Below are 19,795 nucleotides of genomic sequence, written 5' to 3'. Positions count from 1 at the left end.
AGCATTCACGGTGTTACTGTCAGGCCACATGAGAAGGTCTGCTCCTTCCTGTGTGTCTTGTGAGCCTTTTGGGGCCCTGCAGCGTATCAGGCGCCCTCTCTTTTCTATTGCATTGCTCTGTGGTTTGGAGCTTCGCCTCAGGCTTGTGTACTATAAAAATGGGAAACAGTAAGGGTGGTATCTGAGCTTCAGGAAACAGGAAAGACAAGAAGGCAATAGATGATGGGTATCACACACTAGGTCTCTCTCCACGTTCAAAATCACGCCATAATCAGGAAGTGAGGATTTGAGAATTCCCTAGGTTATGCCTCAGTTTTAATGTACCAAAGGACTGTACAGGAGATGAAAGCCACATAAATTCATTTCTTGCTATACAATGTGTGCTGTCACTCAATCCTCACCAATTTTTTTTCTTTTTATTATTTCAACTGTTAGGTTTACAAAAGCACTAATACCTATCTACTACCAAGAAATTCAGAAACCCACATTTCTTATTCTGTATTTACTTATTATATGTCACAGAAGTGAATCACCAACATTATAAAGCATATCAAAGATAAATCTCTTGGGGCACCTGGGTGGCTCAGTGGGTTAAAGCCTCTGTCTTTAGTTCAAGTCATGATCTCAGGGTTCTGAGATCAAGCCCCTCATCGGGCTCTCTGCTCAGCGGGGAGCCTGCTTCCTCCTCTCTCTCTGCCTGCCTCTCTGCCTACTTGTGATCTCTGTCAAATAAATAAATAAAATATTATAAATAAATAAATAAATAAATACCAGAGAACCACTGTAAAGATAGGGTGGGTTAGAGCTGGATTTCTATAGCAATCATTCTTTCAATAGATGTGAATGTTATTTATTCAAATCAGTGTGAATTTAAATATTTTAAGTGTAACTGAGCAGGATCTTGTTAGGACCACAGGATTTTCTTTTCTCTTCTGACATGTTTAAGCCCTGATTTAAAAAATAATAATAATAACAATAACAACAGCAATGATGATGATGGCCCTTATTCAAATTACCACTTAGCATCTAACAAAAGAAATTTACTTGCGATAATTTATGACACAAACAGCCATCATAGTAGCAGCCTAAAAAGGAGCATAAGAACATGACCAAAGCCCTTGTGTTACAAGTGATCAACTAATAAAATACTAATTAGCTAACTAATGTCCAAATAAATGAAAATATATGTGTTCCTACGATCTCTCCACTCTGGATACACACACACAAACAATGAAGCTCCAAAGGTTTAATTCAGCAAATTAACCACACCTCAGCTGGATCTTCTGAGTGTCTGGTCTGCATTAAACATGCTGCAGCCCTCAGGCCCTGGTGAGACATTAGTCTGCTCTCAAGTATTAACAGTAATACATGTACACATTATGTTTTAAATAGGACTGAGAAGGCTGGACTTGCAGGGGAAAGCTAAATAGCTACACAACTATGTATTTCTATAAACAACAAAGGGCCTTGATCTAATTTATGGAACATTTCGATTTTATTTGCATGTTGATATAAATGTCAAAGAGACAGCTCTTCATACTGAGATGATGAATATTAAAATCCAATTGGGAAGCCTGTGATGTCCCTGTTTCCACAAAATCCTATGCATATCATTATCCTTATACTGATAGCCTTGTAGAATTATTATCTCCTGAAGTGTCTGGCATCACAACTACCACCCCCTTCCCTGAACTCCCCCTGCCCCTCTTGTGAGCTCCTTAGGAACAGGGACTATATCAATTCACGTCATATCTCAATGCTTAGCACCTAGTAGGGGATGGATGGATGGATGAATGGGTGGCTGAATGGGTGGCTGGCTGGCTGACTGGATGGGAAGGTGGATGGATGGACGAGCAAGTGGATGGATAAACAAAATGAATGGGATGTAAACCACATGATTACAGTAATTTTGAGAGAGGAGAAAAGCAAGGCTAAAGTTCCATTTCCTATTTCCACGTGTCACCCAGATGTATTCCAGCCACCAACAATATCTTTGGGAAAATAAAGCAATACTGTAGGACTGATGGCTTTACCCATGTGAAGAAACTACAGGAGTACTAGAAATTGCCCCATTTCCTCATCCTATAACAAAACAAAACCTATTTCATTTATTTTTGTTTGAATGTCTTTTAGCAACTAAAATCCATTACCACACAATTAGGAACTATCTGAGAGAGCTAACATATTTAGTTATGCCTGAGATCAGATCACAGCTATTTATTGAGTTTGTATGAACACTGAACTATGAGCTATTGAACTGCGTGCTTTGTTTCATTTGATTCTCAAAATCTCTCTAAGGTAAATATTATTATTTCCCTCATTTTATAGATGAAGAAACCAAGACTCAGAAGGCTCAACTCTCTTGCTTGAATTCAAGCAGCCAGTAAGTGGCAGAACCAGCATGGGAGCCCAAACACTGATGCCAAGATCTATACATATCACAATGATGCCATTCTGCCACCCAGGAGATTGAAAATACAGAGAGATTCCTAAGAGCAGACCCCCAAAAGACGGCTTTACATGTAGCCAAGTGTGACTGCTCTACGCCTATGCAAACTCAGTCATAAGGTACAGTTTTAGTTATTGACATAAATGATATTCCCCTCTCTTGCTATTCAAGTATCAGGAAAAGAATTGAAATCTTCTTGGTAAAGAATTTTTTTTTTAAGATTTTATTTATTTATCAGAGAGAGAGAGGGAGAGAGAGCGAGCACAGGCAGACAGAATGGCAGGCAGAGGCAGAGGGAGAAGCAGGCTCCCCGCCGAGCAAGGAGCCTGATGTGGGACTCGATCCCAGGACGCTGGAATCATGACCTGAGCCAAAGGCAGCTGCTTAACCAACTGAGCCACCCTGGCGTCCCGGTAAAGAATTATTTTAATTCTTTATTTGTATGTTTTAAATATTCCAAGTTAAAATGTTTTTTAAGGTTTTGGGTTTTGTTTTTTTTTTTAAGATTTTATTTATTTATTTGACAGAGAGAGAGAGAGATCACAAGAAGGCAGAGAGGCAGGCAGAGAGAGGGGGGGAAGCAGGTTCCCTGAGGAGCAAAAAGCCCGATTCGGGGCTCAATCCCAGGACCCTGAGATCATGACCTGAGCCGAAGGCAGAGGCTTAACCCAATGAGCCACCCAGGTGCCTCTTTTTTGAGGTTTCTTATGCATTCCACGTATTCTTTACAGATGTTAGGCTTGTGTTTTATTGTGTTGTGTCATGTTCCAGAGTGACGTGGGATTTTGAAGTACAGTGCTTTAGAAAATCCATCTCTCTTTTGAACATCAGACTCATTATGACAACATAGGAGTGATTTAACAAAAAGGCTCATCAGCGTTTTGGGGAATTCACATGAGAAAGCCAAAAAGCATCAAAATGGGAGTCTGATGTGCCTTATTAATTTCACACACGTGCACCCAGATGGACGTTCTCACATTTATGTATTCTTGAGAACTGTTTACGCTGTATTTTGCAATCTTGGCATTAGGTTACCTGTAAAATCATAAACTAGTTTTTATTACACACACAAACACAAAGGGAGATTCAGTGGAAGCACTAGAAGGACATCATGTATCTGGCCAGAATGAAAACATGTTATCCATTTCTGTTTCAAACTGGTTTGTTGCTGGCAACCACTTTGAAGTTGTTCTTAGAGAAATTTCCTAGATTTAGGAAATAACCCATGTGTTCTTCCCTCTTTGATTTCTCTCTTCTCTGACATTTCTCAGAAACTAAAATTTAGGACCATTTAGATCAACATTTAGCCTTAGAGACGCTTCCTGGTGGTCTAGTGGTGAGGATTTGGTGCTCTCTCAACAGTTAGCCTTAGGGTGTAAGAAGGAAAGGGGGAGGGGCGGACTTGAAGGAGGGTTGTTCCAAGAAAACAATGGTAGATGGTAGAAACTGTGGCCCCATACCTCCATGGAAGCTATCTTTAGTAAAAGTGGAAATGAGACAGAAACTGCCGAGCCAAATAATTCAGTTTATTTTAAAGTGAGAAAGGGATGAAATGGTAGACCTAAAGGAAAAAAAACAAAAACAAAAAAAATGAAAACAGGCTAACTATTCTTACATGTTCTACATGTCAGTATATATAGGAAGAATAATCATGGTAAAAAATGAAAAATTATAGTCCATTACCAAAAAAATCAACTGACAATGTATCAAATCTGATTCACCTACTTCATTTAACAAATATTTAGCACTTTCTAAGTGTAAAACAGTCTTCTGAAGTTTATATGGAATTACAGATTAAAGGTAAAACAGAGTTCCATACTAAATCTCTGAAAAATTACTTAGCATTATAACATGAGATTATGGAAGATGGCACAAAGATCTCACGTGTTTCTACGTGGTAGTGTTTTTTGGTGGGGGTGTTTTGTTTTTTAAAGATTTTTGTTTATTTATTTGTCAGAGAGAGAGAACATAAGAAGTGGGAGCGGCAGGTAGAGGGAGAAGGGAGAAGCAGGCTCCCCACCTAGCAGAGAGCCCCATGTGTGGCTGGATCCCTGGACACTGAGATCACGACCTGAGCCGAAGGCAGACACTTAACCGACTGAGCCACCCAAGCGTCCGATGTTTTTATATTTAATATTAACTGCTTACAAGAGTTGATACTGCAATAAACTTACAAGCAAGTACAAAGCTGGAAGGATTGCTAGATAGGAGAACACAGAAGACATTTTTCATGAGGTCCACCCTAGGCCTAGAAAAGTAACTGGCTACATGAAGTCTATTCTCTTCTAGAATCCTGCTTATCTCCACACTGGTGGCCCCTTCCCTCCCTCTACTTAATCAGTGTAAGTGCCACGGACAGGAATAATTTCAGCAGTGTCCCCAGGACCCCCAAAAGTTAACACTGATGCAACTTAATAAAGCAAAAAGCATTGAAGACATTAATTAGAAACTCCACCATGTTCAATGCCCTGACAAAACCCCCGCCCTTCAAGTATCAGCAGGAATCTCCCAAGCAGCCCCGCTTCTGTGCTAAGTGGTTCCTTGTTCTCACAAAACAAAGGGAGAGGAGCTGCCACAGGCTGCTGGGGAAGACAGGTGATCAATACAAGCACCAGGGCTTTGGGCTCCCAGCCTGTCTCCATCCCACTGATGGGGAATTGGGTTACGTGAATCAAAGCGAATGAGATCTGGCTGCTGGCTGTCTATCAGTGCCTTTTGTTTTGATCTGTCTCTTATTTGAAAGTGCCAGGGAGGATGTGGCCACTGGGTGAAATCTCTCTTTGCTGTCATCTGTGTGCAGATGGTAGAAACTGTGGCCCCACACCTCCATGGAAACTACCAGTTTAATTTTTAGTAAAAATGAAAAGGAGTCAGAGGCTACCTCCCCAAAGCCGGTGGCTCTCTGGCACTAGAACAAGGATCATCAGGAAGGTCGCTACTACATTTGGTTTGGACATTCTGTACCAGATCTCTGCCTAATGATTGCGTTTCTCATGCTCATTACGTCTCTCACATTTGGAGATTAAATGCTCAGCTGTTCTTTAATAATGTCTTATGGAATATGTATGAAGGTAGCCAAAGTTTCATTATACATGTTAAAGTATTTCTCATCTCTAAAGAGCCAGAAACTAGTATCAGTGAAGAAATTCTCAAATTTCTTTCAAATAATAATCTAATTATTATCAAAGTTGGCTTTGACTACCTTTTTCCACTTCTTTCATTTAAAGGTATAGGCAGTATTTTGCTGTCTGGGGACACTGATCCAAATGAAATATGGGTTTAAGATATTCCTTATTTCGAATCTGTCTTTCCCTCCAGATTTTCTACCCAAAATATCTCCACAATGTTCTCATACTCTGCTGATAAACTGGGGAAAATCCAAGCCTTGAATTTTACTTTTCAAAGGATCTTTCAAGAATGAGCTAAGCAATGGTCAATTTTCTGCAGGATTAAAAACCAAATTGCCATCTCATTCCAGTTACGTGCTGTGGCAAATGAGAGCAGCTGTTAAATAAATGTTGCTAGTGGACCCAGTCCTTACAACAGCCATGCAAGCCTTGCTATGCACCATGGCCTCAAAATGTGGCTCTAAGCTAAGTCAGATCTGTAGTCAATGTATATGATGAATAGGTAGGGGGGTTCATCAAGGCTGGAGCACATCTCTTTGCCCATATTAAACTCCTAAAAGCCCAGGTAAAGGGCCGCCTTCTCAGAAAAGCCTTCCCTGATAATGAGTGATAACCTCATCCTTTCCTGACCACTGCTACTCAACCCATCCCCACCAGCATCATTTCTACCTTGTCTTATAGTTATTTTTGTTGGTCTTAAGAGCAGTCCTTGAGGAAACAGTGTCTGGTTCATCTAGGAATTCCCAAGAGCTCACTGAATACTTATTGAAGAATGACTGTTATCAGACCTATCACTATAGACATGCTATCTCTAGTCTTTTTTTTTTTCTTTTTAAGATTTTATTTATTTATTTAGTTATTTAAGAAAGAGAGTATGAGCAAAGCAGGAAAGGGCAGAGGGAAAGGGAGAAGCAGGCTCCCTGCTGAATGGAGAGCCCGATGCAGGACTCGATCCCAGAACCCTGGGACCATGACCTGAGCCGAAGGCAGAAGCTTAACCAACTGAGCCACCCAAGTGCCTCTACTATCTCTAGTCTGAAGCCACAAAAAGCCTTAGTATTACTTCCAGAATTCTTGTGCATATTTAACTTTCTGTTGCCTAGATTTACTTTATTGAAAGTTTTCTCTAAAAGTTTTGAGTGTAAGAAGCAGCCTAGAAGGGGTAAAAAGTGTGGGTGTAGAGGGATAGTGGTGGCTGGGGACCAATATAACTCAAAAACGGTATGGTCAAGGGTGCCTGGGTGACTCAGCTGGTTAAATGTCTGTCTGTGGTTCAGGTCATGATCCCAGGGTGCTGGGATCGAGTCCCACATCGGGCTCCCTGCTCAGCAGGAGCCTGCTTCTGCCGCTTCCTCTGCCTGTTCTTTCTGTCAAATAAATAAATAAAATATTTTTAAAAATATATGGTATGATCCATCCAATTTAAAAACAAAATCAGGGCACCTGGGTGGCTCAGTGGGTTAAGCTGCTGCCTTCGGCTCAGGTCATGATCTCAGAGTCCTGGGATCGAGTCCCGCATTGGGCTCTCTGCTCAGCAGGGAGCCTGCTTCACTCTCTCTCTCTCTGCCTGCCTCTCTGTCTACTTGTGATCTCTCTCTGTCAAATAAATAAATAAAATCTTAAAAAATAAATAAATAAAATAAAAAAATAAAAACAAAATCATTCCTGGGGTGCCTGGGTGGCTCAGTCAGTTAAATGTCTGACTCTTGATTTCTGCTCAGGTCATTATCTCAGGGTCACGAGATTGAGCCCTATGCCAGGCTCTGTGCTGAGCGTGAAGCCTGCTTAAGATTCTCTCTCCCTCTGCCCCTCCCCTGTCTCTCTAAAAAAGAAAAAGAACAAAAACAAAAGACACCCAAAAGTGCTGAAGAAGATAAAGTACCTAGTGCAATTGTGGTTTTAAATGTGATCTATTTAGTATTAATAAGCAATTCCTATGAGCAAATAAAAATGGGACTTAAAACAAGAATATGTTTAATACAAGTCTCAGAATTCTTTTTCAATAATCCTAAATCATACTTCACTTACAGGAGGTGTGTAGTCTGTTTTTCAGAGGGATTTTCTCCACAAAGTCTGAACTGTGCATGATTTGTGTGAGGGACATAAGTCCTTCCAGCTGTTGAAAATTAGTCTGGTCACCAGTCTAGTGAGATCATCCATGAAATGCCCTGCTTATTGGCAATTTGTTGTTTCTGAGCTCTTCAAATTAAATACGGCTGCGGTTCATTCCAAGAAGGGGTCAAATCACTTAGCAGAGCATGAAAGAAGAGGATGTGTCAGTACTACCCTTAATCACATTCTTTCACTTCTTTCATTCTCTTTCATGCTTGGCTTTGGTCGTCTAAATTCATCTTCTGGGTTATAAGTGATCATTGGCCATTTATGAGAGCATGTCCTTCCCAAAGTATCCAGGGTTATGTTATTTTAAATGCATATATATTGGGCTTCAGATTATGACCCAAGAACTGAACTTCAGCTTTTATGCAGCTTGTTTTTCTTCTGGTAGATCCATGGCATAGATATTGTGTCCCAATTATACAGGTTAGAAAAAAGGTGCAGAGAGGTAGAGCAATGTTTATAACAGCATGACTATAAAAAACAAGATTCCTAAACCTTACTTCAAACCACAAAATCAAAATTCATGGGGGATAGCTAGGAATGCAGAATTCCTGCATTTTTTCACTAGTGCTCCAGGATGATGATGATGATTGCCTTGTATTATGAAAAATGTCAAACCTATATGAAAGTAGAAAGGATAGTTACTAAACCCCCTGTCCCCATCACCCAGTCCCAACAGCTATCAACAAAGGAGTGATATCCTTTCAGTTGTTCAGACTTAGCCTTGTGATGCTGTAATTTCTATGTCCCTTGAATGAAAGATCTAGGTGATTCTTTAAAATAGTAAAATTTGAAGATCAATGGAGTTTTGTGACTTTCTCATGTCACTTGGCTGTGGAGCAGCAGGGCCCAAAAGCATATCCAAAATATGTAACTCCAGGTAGAAGTTTCTTTCCATTAAAACATAGCTGTATTCCATAAATGTAGTCCATAAATCTTTACTGAGTTCCTCATATTTATAAAGTACCAGACTGAGGACAAGAACATGTATAAAGAAGTAAACAGTGTATAATGGAGACAATGAAATAGTTAAGTCTTATTGCAAAACGGCCTGTGAGCAAGGACCAAAAAGAATAATGTAGATAATAAACACATTAATGTGTTGGAAATGGGAGATCAGAGAAAAATGAAACCATTTTAAAAAGTCTTTATTGAAGAGGCAGGATTTGACCTGGACCTGTAGCAAGGGAGGGCTTTCCAAGTGAAGAATAACATGGATAAAAACACAGAATTCAGAACAAACAAGCTTTTCTGGAGAACTAGGGAATAAGAAACAGGCTGGCTGGACTAGATAGATGGTATCTAGAGGCAACATCGGATTGTTCTGTGGAGCCAGATCATGGAGGTTCTCAAAGGCAAGATCGAATACAGGGTACCAAGAAGCCACTGGGAGTTTTTGAAGAGGAGAGAAATAGGGTCGATGTGGGAATTTGGGATGAAAACGGTGGCCACAGTATGTCTGGAAAACATGGTTTTAGGAGGTCAGGTGACCAATTCAGAAGTTACTGCCCTGAATAGGGCGGAAGATGAAAAGGATGAAGACTGAGAAACAGCTGTGGAGCATTTTATAGAATCGACTGGACTTGGTGGGACAACAGGCAGAGATGAGTTGAAAATGACTCTCCCAGGGTGGCTGGGTGGCTCAGTCGGTTGAACAACCACTTCTTGATTTCAGCTCAGGTTATGATCTCAGGATCCTGAGAGTGCATCAGGCTCTGTACTCAGCTTGGAGTCTGCCTAAGAGTCTCTCTTCTTCTTCTTTTGTCCCTCCCCCTGTGCTCTCTTTCTCTCAAAGTAATAAATAAATCTTTTTTTAAAATGACTCTGAGGGGGCCCCTGGGTGGCTCAGTAGGTTAAGCGTCTGCCTTTGGCTCAGGTCATGGTCTCAGGGTCCTGGAATCGGTCCCCGCATTGGGGGGTCTCTGCCCAGAAGGGAGCCTGCTTCCTCCTCTCTCTCTGTCTGCCTCTCTGCCTACTTGTGATCTCTGTCTGTCAAATAAATAAATAAATATTTTTAAAAAATAAATAAAATAAAATGACTCTGAGGCTGTGTAACTGGGTAGTTAGAAGAGTTGAGGTGTACCAAATGAGTTTTACTAGAGACTGGAGGCTGTAAGACTTGTGTTTGAGGGAATTAGGGTAGGAACACAGCGGGGGAGAGCCATGAGCATAGGCAACAGTTGCAAGAGCAGTAGATACATGGTCAAAGGAAGACTTACTGGAAACTGATGACAGGCAGTGTCACTCTGTATTACCTGAACCCAGGTCAGTGCATACCAGAGGATGGGTTCACTGCTAGTCCCTATGAGAATGCCCTTTATGACACTGCCCCCAAGGTGGGAGTAGAAACCCCTGCTCTAGTGTTCTAAGTGATTTCCAGGTAGTCAGTTAAGGCTAACCCTGATTCAATGTCTGTTTTGCAGAGTATAAAAATGTTTTGTGAAATTTAGACTGTAGAGGGAAAAAAAATCTAGTGAAAAATTATTGAAGCTACTTAACAGCAAACCGTACATGTTTCATAAAATATTCTTTGAAGCCCATTCCATATGTCTCCTACAGGTGTGATTTTGCTGAACTGTAATCCCTCCTTCCCCAGGGATTAGGAGATCTACAGTGGAAGTAGCTAGGGTCCCATCTCAATTCTGCTTTGGGGGTTTATGGTTTATTTTCCTCATCTGAGTCCATTTGTTCCTTTCTAGGATTCCAAATTGGTCTGTGATAATTAACTCATTTATTAAACAAATAATTACTAATCATCTATTTTTTTCTAATGCTAGAGATTCAGTGATAAATAAAACAGGCAAAAAGCTCTACCTTGTCAGAATTTACACTTTCCCTCTGACTTTGCTCAATGACAAATGATTTATAAAAGTGCGCATGCAAAATAAAGTATGGTCAGAATGGGAGAAAATATTTGCAAATGACAGTACAGACAAAAGGTTGATAGCCAGGATCTATAATGAACTCCTCAAACTCAACACACACAAAACAGACAATCATATCAAAAAATGGGCAGAAGATATGAACAGACACTTCTCTAATGAAGACATACAAATGGCTATCAGATACATGAAAAAATGTTCATCATTGCTAGCCATCAGGGAGATTCAAATTAAAACTACATTGAGATATCACCTTACACCAGTTAGAATGGCCAAAATTAGCAAGACCGGAAACAACATGTGTTGGAGGGGATGTGGAGAAAGGGGAACCCTCTTACAACTGTTGGTGGGAATGCAAGTTGGTGCAGCCTCTTTGGAGAACAGTGTGGAGATTCCTCAAGAAATTAAAAATAGAACTTCCCTATGACCCTGCCATTGCACTCCTGGGTATTTACCCCAAAGATACGGATGTTGTGAAAAGAAGGGCCATCTGTACCCCAGTGTTTATAGCAGCAATGGCCATGGTCACCAAACTGTGGAAAGAACCAAGATGCCCTTCAAGGGACGAATGGATAAGGAAGATGTGGTCCATATACGCTAATGGAGTATTATGCCTCCATCAGAAAGAACGAATACCCAACTTTTGTAGCAACATGGACGGGACTGGAAAAGATTATGCTGAGTGAAATAAGTCAAGCAGAGAGAGTCAATTATCATATGGTTTCACTTATTTGTGGAGCATAACAAATAGCATGGAGGACATGGGGAGTTAGAGAGGAGAAGGGAGTTGGGGGAAATTGGAAGGGGAGGTGAACCATGAGAGACTATGGACTCTGAAAAACAATATGAGGGTTTTGAAGGGGCGGGGGGTGGGAGGTCAGGGAACCAGGTGGTGGGTATTATAGAGGGCACGGATTGCATGGAGCACTGGGTGTGGTGCAAAAATAATGAATACTGTTATGCTGTAAATAAAAAAAAAATAAAGTATGCTATTCTTAACTGTATAAACTGTCTTTGCTATTCTCATTTTTGGGCCATGTGTACATTTGAATTATGTGTTCCTTCTCAAATCTATACTTCTCCTCTCTGCCTGCTAAGCATCAGACCTAATGATTTCTTTCTTTTTTTTTTTTTTTTTTTAAGATTCTATTTATTTATTTGAGAGGTAGAGAGAGTGTTCAGGAGTGGTGGGGAGGGGCAGAGGGCAAGGGACAAGCAGACTCCCCCCTAAGCAGAGGGCCGGAAGCGGGGCTCAATCCCAGGACACCAGGACCATGACCCAAGCTGAAGGCAGAGGCTTAACTGACTGAGCCACCCAGGTGCTGCAGACCTAATGATTTCTAAGGCATCTACATGTAGTTACACTGCTACTGGGCCAGTGGCATCACCACGCCCATCCCCTGAACAGCCCCTCTTTCTGTTAATACCAGTGACACCAACTACCCCCAGACCCCTTAATTCCACTCCACCTCAGTTTTCTCTTGCTCCTCCTTCCCCCAATCCCATGACCCCCGTGGTTGTCTCATGCTGTCACCTGCTGGGACACTCTCTGAAGCTTTAGTGGAGTACGACTAGAGAGAGTAACACCTGCCACCAAGAAAATCTTCCCCATTCCATGCCCATTTTCACCTCTCCAAACCCTTCTTGTATTCTGAGCCCAGAGGAGTGAATTTAAAGTTAAACTTGCTGGGCTCCTGGGCGGCTCACTTGGTTGAGCAACTGCCTTCGGCTCCGGTCATGATCCCGGACTTCCAGGATCGAGTCCCGCATCGGGCTCCCAGCTCCTCGGGGAGTCTGTTTCTCTCTCTGACCTTCTCCTCTCTCATGCTCTCTCTCACTCATTCTCCCTCAAATAAATAAAGAAAATCTTTAAAAATAAAATAAAATGTGCTGACTACAAACAGCACAAAATTTACCTTTTTCTTTCCTCTAATTATATGGGTTGCACTGTAGCTCAGAAATCAAGAAAGGAGGGACTGTCGACGACTCAGAGAACTCACCTCTACTTTGGCAGGGCTCTCAGTTGCCTTCTCACAATTTCCCACCCATGTAGTAAAAGCTACAACAAACTCCGGCACCTGGGTGGCTCAGTTGTTTAGATGTCCTCTTGGTTTTTGGCGCAGGTCATGGTCTTTGGAGTGACTTCAAGCCCCTTGACGGATTCCACCTCAGCACAGTCACTTGAGATTTTTTTCTCCCTCTCCCTCTGCTGCTCCCACTCATGCTCACACACACACACACACACACTCTCTCTCTCTAAAATAATGAAATAAATCTTTAAAAAAAGCCTATGGCAAAACATTCCATAGGCTTTTTTTAAAAAAGTATTGTTACCAAAGAAGTACTGTTACTTTTACTCAATTGGATTGTTTAGTCAGGAATATAATCTATTCCCAAAAAAGTACAGTACTTAAAAGGCTGTCTAGGAACACCTGGGTGGCTCAGTGGGTTAAGCATCTGACTTCAGCAAAAGTCCTGATCTTGGGGTCTTGGGATGCAGCACTGCTTTGGGCTCCCTGCTCAGCCAGGAGTCTGCTTCTCCCTCTCCCCTTCCCCCTCTCCCCTCCATGTTCTCTCTCCAGCTCGCTCTCTCTCAAATAATCTTAGTTGGGGGGGGAAAGGTCATCTACCCATCCTGATAGTGTTAAAAAAAAAAAAAAAAGAATGTTTCACCTTGGCTAGGATATAGTTTTGAATCTTATACTTTTAGGAATAAGCATTTCTATTTTTTCCTAACCATGTATAAACTAATATTTTTGCCAGTCATTTAGAGAAGCTTCCCTGCTTAAGTTACCTAGGTATCTTTTCTTTGCTTCTAATCAACACTGATTTAAAAATCATAGAGTCTTTCTAATTAATAAATGATGGATCAAATCAATCCTAAATAATATTTCTGAAAAAAATATTATTTTATGCTGCAAAAATAATAGGGTTAAAATCCAAGTCAAATAATTCTTTTTTTTTTAAAGATTTTATTTATTTATTTGACAGCCAGAGATCACAAGTAGGCAGAGAGGCAGGCAGAGCTAGAGGGGGAAGCAGGCTCCCCGCTGAGCAGAGAGACCAATGTGGGGCTCGATCCCAGGACCCTGAGATCATGACCTGAGTCGAAGGCAGAGGCTTTAACCCACTGAGCCACCCAGGCGCCCCCAAGTCAAATAATTCTTAAATGAATAGTTTCAAAAAGAACAATATTTGATTTCGAGAAGCACCCGTCAAAAGTAAATGGTTTGCTTCAAGAGCCCGCAAGGGAAAAGGATTGCCCACAGATGTTAGGTTTAATATTAGAAATAAATGTTGTTCTAGATTTGAAGCTTTGTTCTTTTTTTAATTTTTGAGGACATTCAAAAACTTATACGGCAGTTGCTATTATCTTATTTCATTTGCTGTTTTCTTTTTCTCTTATTTTTCTTAAAATTTCTATGATGAGGAAACAATTTCTCTGCTATTAAAAATTCCTTCTAATAGAAAAGAGATATTATCTACTACAAGAGGAGGAAATAAAATGGTAGATTTAATTCTATTGGAAAGGAGAGATCTTCAGTGGTGAAGAAAAGTAATATACTTTAAAATATAAAATCAGTTTTGTTGTTCTCATGGCTTTACAACAGTTTGGCTCCCATCAAGAACATGTTTTATATTAGAACTTATAAGTTCACAGCATGAGATAAAAAGGGTTTTTTTTCCATAAAGAAAAGCCAGTGCCCAAGTTCTCACCAACACATGCCAGAAGAAAACTTTCATGTCACCATGGAATACTTAATCTTGATTTGTTTTAGACAAATAACTTGTAACTTCAATTAAATAAGGAGTAAATATTCAACCATGAAGTGTTTTAAACCTTGAGGCTTCTACGTAGAAGAAAAGTAATAAATTAATCTTGCAGAACCATTTCTGTCCTCTGACTCTACCTAATTATCTCAGAAGATAAAATGTATCAGAAATTCAACAGAGGATTATACAGAATTATCAGGATATACAGAAAATCATTCATTAACACAGACTCCTCAAATGAAAGTGAATTTGATAGAGTTTCTAAGCGACTAATGAACTCGTCAATGCTTAGTAAAATTGCGTGCATTATATCTAAAGTTCTGAATCTCTAAAATGAAAAGAAAAACACTCTCCCTTTAAAGTAAACTGGTTTCGGTCAGTATTCATCCAAATCTCCTTACTTCTGAGAACAAACTTTAACACAGTTGACATTCTTTTTTTACTTTCAAAAAAACCATTACATGCAAAGTCATTATCTGTGCTCCACTCCTGCCTCTCCCATCAAAAAAGGATCTGGTTAAAAAAAAAAAAAGAAAAGAAAAGAAAAGAAAAAGAGAGAGAGAGAAGGAAGAAGAAATTCTGGTAAGTTTTACCTAAAATGACTCCTCTTCTCAATTTCCCACTTCAGTTAAACAGCTGGTCATGATTACAGGCAAGTACCATCCTGAATGCCTCACTGGCCTCACACACAGCCCATCCACGTGGCATCTGCTTACAACAATGTTGTAAGTTCCAGAGAGTATCTAGAAGTCATAGAAGTTCAGTATCAGGGTAACACACTTAGACCACAAAAAAATCAGAGTTCTAACCCTGACTCCCCACATCTGCCCATGTGTCCTGGGGCAATCTCTTGGGCTTTGGTTTTTCTTGACTAACTGGTTAAGTGAGTTGGACTAGATTTTTTTTCTTAAGTCCCTTCCAACTCAAAATTCTGATTCCGAAGGTACCACACTCTCTCCCAGTCCAATAGTCTCAAAACCATGAAAGATTTGAATACATTGTTTTAATCTGAACTATCATCAAACACTTTTTATTTGTTTGCTTTGTTTTTCATCTTACTTGGATTTTATCTTTTTAGGTACAACCTGTAATCTTGTTAATTCACTTTTCCCGTGGTATCTACTTACCATGTTGCCTAACTCTGAATCTTCAGGGGTTCCTTGTAGTCTATTCTGTTGGAGACTCTTCAGAAGAGACTATATCACACATTTTGAGAATAATGTGGCTCCAAATTGTCAATCCAATCTTATTTTCCACTTCTCCAATACAACAAAGACCATTGGCTCATGACCCCAGCCTTTTACTTGCTGTGGTCCCCCATCTTGAAACTATTCCATTCCTACTCCTACTCTCAGCCAGTCATATAAATCTCTACATATTTTCCAAGTTATTTATTCAAGTACTCAAGACCTAATGCCTTTAACTATTGTGAGATTGAATAGCACCGTGGTTACAAAGCTTTTGCTAAAGTCAGATTGTGTAGGTTCAACTCCTAGATCTGTCAACTTTCTAGTTCTGTATCTTTGGACATAACCTCTCCGTACTTTTATCTGTGGAGTGGGGATAAATTAGTATCTACTGGACTGAGTTGCTGTGATGTTAATATGTGTAAAATTCCTGGACCTGTGCCTGGAACACAGTAGATACTCTGAGAGTATTAACAATCACTATGATATGAGCTCTCTGCAGCATGCTTGGTCAGTAACATATATTTAGGAATGTATATTTAAATTGTCTTCTGCTGCTCACTTCTCTTTCTCTTCTTTAAATTTTTTTTTTTAATTAATTTGACAGACAGAGATCACAAGTAGACAGCGAGGCGAGCAGAGAGCCCGATGCGGGGCTCAATCCCAGGACCCTGAGATCATGACCTGAGCCGAAGGCAGAGGCTTTTACCCACTGAGCCACCCAGGTGCTCCTCTCTTTCTCTTGACTAGCTACAAAGAGAAGGGAAGAGCAAGAGTGATGTCACTCTCATTTCTACTCTCTCCACGGGCAAGGAGTGCTGTTCCCACTCCCAGTATCCACACCCAGAAAGAGAAGTATAAAACTCCAGAAGAAAGCCAGGAGGATTAGTGGTTGAAATTGGAGACTGCATGGAAACACTGAAGAACAAGGACTCCCAAAACAGAAAAGTTAAAGGTTATTTAAATAAAGGTCTTTAGAATACAAAGAAACTTTAAAACCCCACTGGGAATTGTTTGCTGTCCATTTTCAACCACCATCTCTTTCCTCCTTCCCTCCCCTCCCCTCACTGCTTTTGTGCCATTTCCCATTGTGTTCCTCTTATCCACCTTCCCTCAACCCTGTGCCAGATACACATTATGCATTATACTCACTCCTAGTCTGGAAGGTGGCTTTTATTAAACTTTTCGGCAAAGCTTTTGATAACTAAAAAAATTGCCCATAATCATACAATCAAGCCAATAAGTAGCAGAACCAGAATTCAAACCTAGGTCTGCCTGATACCAAAACCCAAGATCAGCCCACGACACATGCCATCACCCCTATTTCTCCTTATAAGTCCTGTTGCCTTTTGCTTCCAGTTTTCCTAACTGCATCGTAACAGGAACATAAAATATATTCACTAAGAGCTTGTCACTTCAAAAGAAATTCCTGAGAGTTCTAAATACTGCAATATTCAGAGTGGAGTTTTGTTTTTTTTTTTTTGAATGATCAACCTTAATAAATCAATGAATAAACTAGTTAATTGGCTCTCCCATGTGTCAGCCAGACTGAGGATCTCTCTAACAGGAGAGCATCTGGCTTGACAATTTTTTTCAGGTATCTTTTTTTTTTTTTTTAAAGATTTTTTGTTTATTTATTTGACAGAGATAGATCACAAGTAGATAGAGAGGCAGGCAGAGAGAGAGAGAGAGAGGGAAGCAGGCTCCCTGTGGAGCAGAGAGCCTGACGCGGGGCCCGATCCCAGGACTCCAGGATCACGACCCGAGCCGAAGGCAGAGGCCCAACCCACTGAGCAACCCAGGCGCCCAAGCCTTCTATGTTCGTAAAAAATTCAAGTTGTAGAAAATACTTCAGCCAATAAAATGCAATGGCTGAAGATGTCACCAAGTAGTAAAATCACATGAACTCTATTAGGGGTTGATAGAGATAATTAGTAAAGAAATTTAAAATCTAAATATTTCGTTCTCTTAACAGGAAACTGATAAACAATCTGTTTATGAAAACCACTCATGCAAAAGCTAGTCAGCCTGTGATCTACAGAACTGTCTCAGCAAATCATGTATTTAAAACCTTTGTTCATGTTTCAGGAAAACCTGTGTAACAACTGCAAAAAAGTATGCCAATCTGAATATGTGCCAACATTTTGTTTAATGACCACAAAATAAATAAACTATGATGGAAGCCTTGATGCTCTTTAATGATTTGTGAAATTCTGAGTCCACTAACTTCTTTATATTTAAAAGAAGCCAGCAAACATCCCAGCACAGGAGGTCCAGATAAAGTGAAAAGCTTCCTTGATTGCATCCATGTGTATTGACTTGATTCTTGACCTTCTGTAAAATTGAAATTAAATGAAACATACACTGTATAAACTCAGCAGAAATCTCCCAGGCCCTACAGAACTGGCCCTGTTAAAAAAACATTTCCTTGAGTGAAACATACCACAAAACATAACCATTTTATTGGTATATAATCAACAGGGAAAAGAAGCCCGACAATGTCTTCTACTACCCTGGCTCTGGAGTATTTTCCTTCTGTATAATTATTTTAATTTTATTTTATAAAAGGAATATACGATCAATACAGAATAGTTCAAAATATATTAAATATAAAATAACTAGGAAGTTCATCCAAAGACCTTTAATATTTTAGTGTGCCTTCTTTCTATTTTTTTCTTATGATAAATATTTTTTTAAAATAAAAGTGCCATTTTACTCTACACCCTATTATATAACTTATTTTTTTCACTTAGTACTCTATTAAGGTTTTCTTATATTTATATAACCTATAATTTATGTAAGTATTCATTTTGTAAATTCTCTTGATTCATTTAATAGGATATATAACAATGATTATATTTTGTATTTTTACTGTATCTTTTATATGTGAAGGTCTCAAAAAGTTGTTTAGAAACACAGCTTAGCAGCACCAAGATTCTCTGGTTATTTATAAATACTCCATCTTGCCTTTAAATCCAAGGGTAACCTCCTTTAAGCAAACCCACATGTCACGAGATGGGAAAAAGTTGTTATAGTCTAAAAACCAGAAGGGAAATACATTTTAATCACAGTGGGTCAGCCTAGGGCAAGAGTACAAATGGAAGCCACATATCATATATCTAAAGTTTTAAAAAGTTATAAATCAAACTAACAAGCTGTTGAATAAAATATGCTCTTCACATCACCTTGATAAATGCATTTTGTTGATTATCTGGGGGTCCATGATAGAATTAAGAACCCTCAGACAACTTGGAGTTTCTCAACCAAATGTGAAGGCCCAGGGAGATCCAGTCTGGCTCCTGTCCATGGCCCAGAAACTATGGTCCGCTTCTCCTACTCCTCACACGCCTGGCTCTGTCCCACCCTACAGCAGCCCCACTCACATACACATAGACACTTCAGTTCTGTCCACAAGTCTACCCACAAACTTGACCCCCATCAGTCCTGGGAGTGAACATGTCAGCTGCACATCAGCCCTCGAGAAGACAAAATAGGTGAGCCAAAGAGCCATGTGCAGGCCTTTGGAAGCAAGCCAGAGGGAGTTCTGGCAGGAAACTTGGGAATCCTAGGTACCTGAAGCACACTGTAAAAAAGGGTGGGGGTGGGGGGAATGTGGATTCCCTGTGGACACATCCCCTGGCCATATGCCCTCTTCTTGGTGTGTGTATGGGGCGGGGGACGGGGAGTACAGCTGCAGTAGGGCCAGGATGGTCTTGCTACAGCACTACAGCACAGGGCCTAAGGTTAGAACCTCTTCTGGCCAGTAGAAAGGCAAGCCCCATCTTTTTAGAAGATTAATTTTTTTTTTTTTTTTAAAGATTTTATTTACTTGACAGAGAGAAACACAGTAAGAGAGGGAACACAGGCAGGGGGAATGGGAGAGGGAGAAGGCAGGCTTCCTGCAGAGTAAGGAGCCCGATGTGGGGCTTGATCCCAGGACCCCAGGATCACCACCAGAGCTGAAGGCAGATGCCCAATGACTGAGCCACCCAGGAGCCCCTTGAGAAGATTTCTTAATGAGCCCACTTGAAGCAGAAGCCAAGACCCTCAAGGACAAAGTTTGGAGAGAAAAAAATTAAAAGAGAACACTTAGAAGCCTGAGGGCCGAGCCAATGGGATTATATGATAAATCACAAAATTTTCTTTGACTCCTGAAATACTTGTTGGAAATGGGAATTTTTGCACCACAATGGAAACCCACGTGTTTGAACCTAGTTAACTTAGGTTTATGTGAGATTGACTTAGAATGGATCAAGA

This window comes from Mustela erminea, chromosome 10 (genome assembly GCF_009829155.1).
Source record: "Mustela erminea isolate mMusErm1 chromosome 10, mMusErm1.Pri, whole genome shotgun sequence".
In the NCBI taxonomy this organism is placed as follows: Eukaryota; Metazoa; Chordata; class Mammalia; order Carnivora; family Mustelidae; genus Mustela; species Mustela erminea.
Note: the sequence above shows the minus strand (reverse complement) of the source record.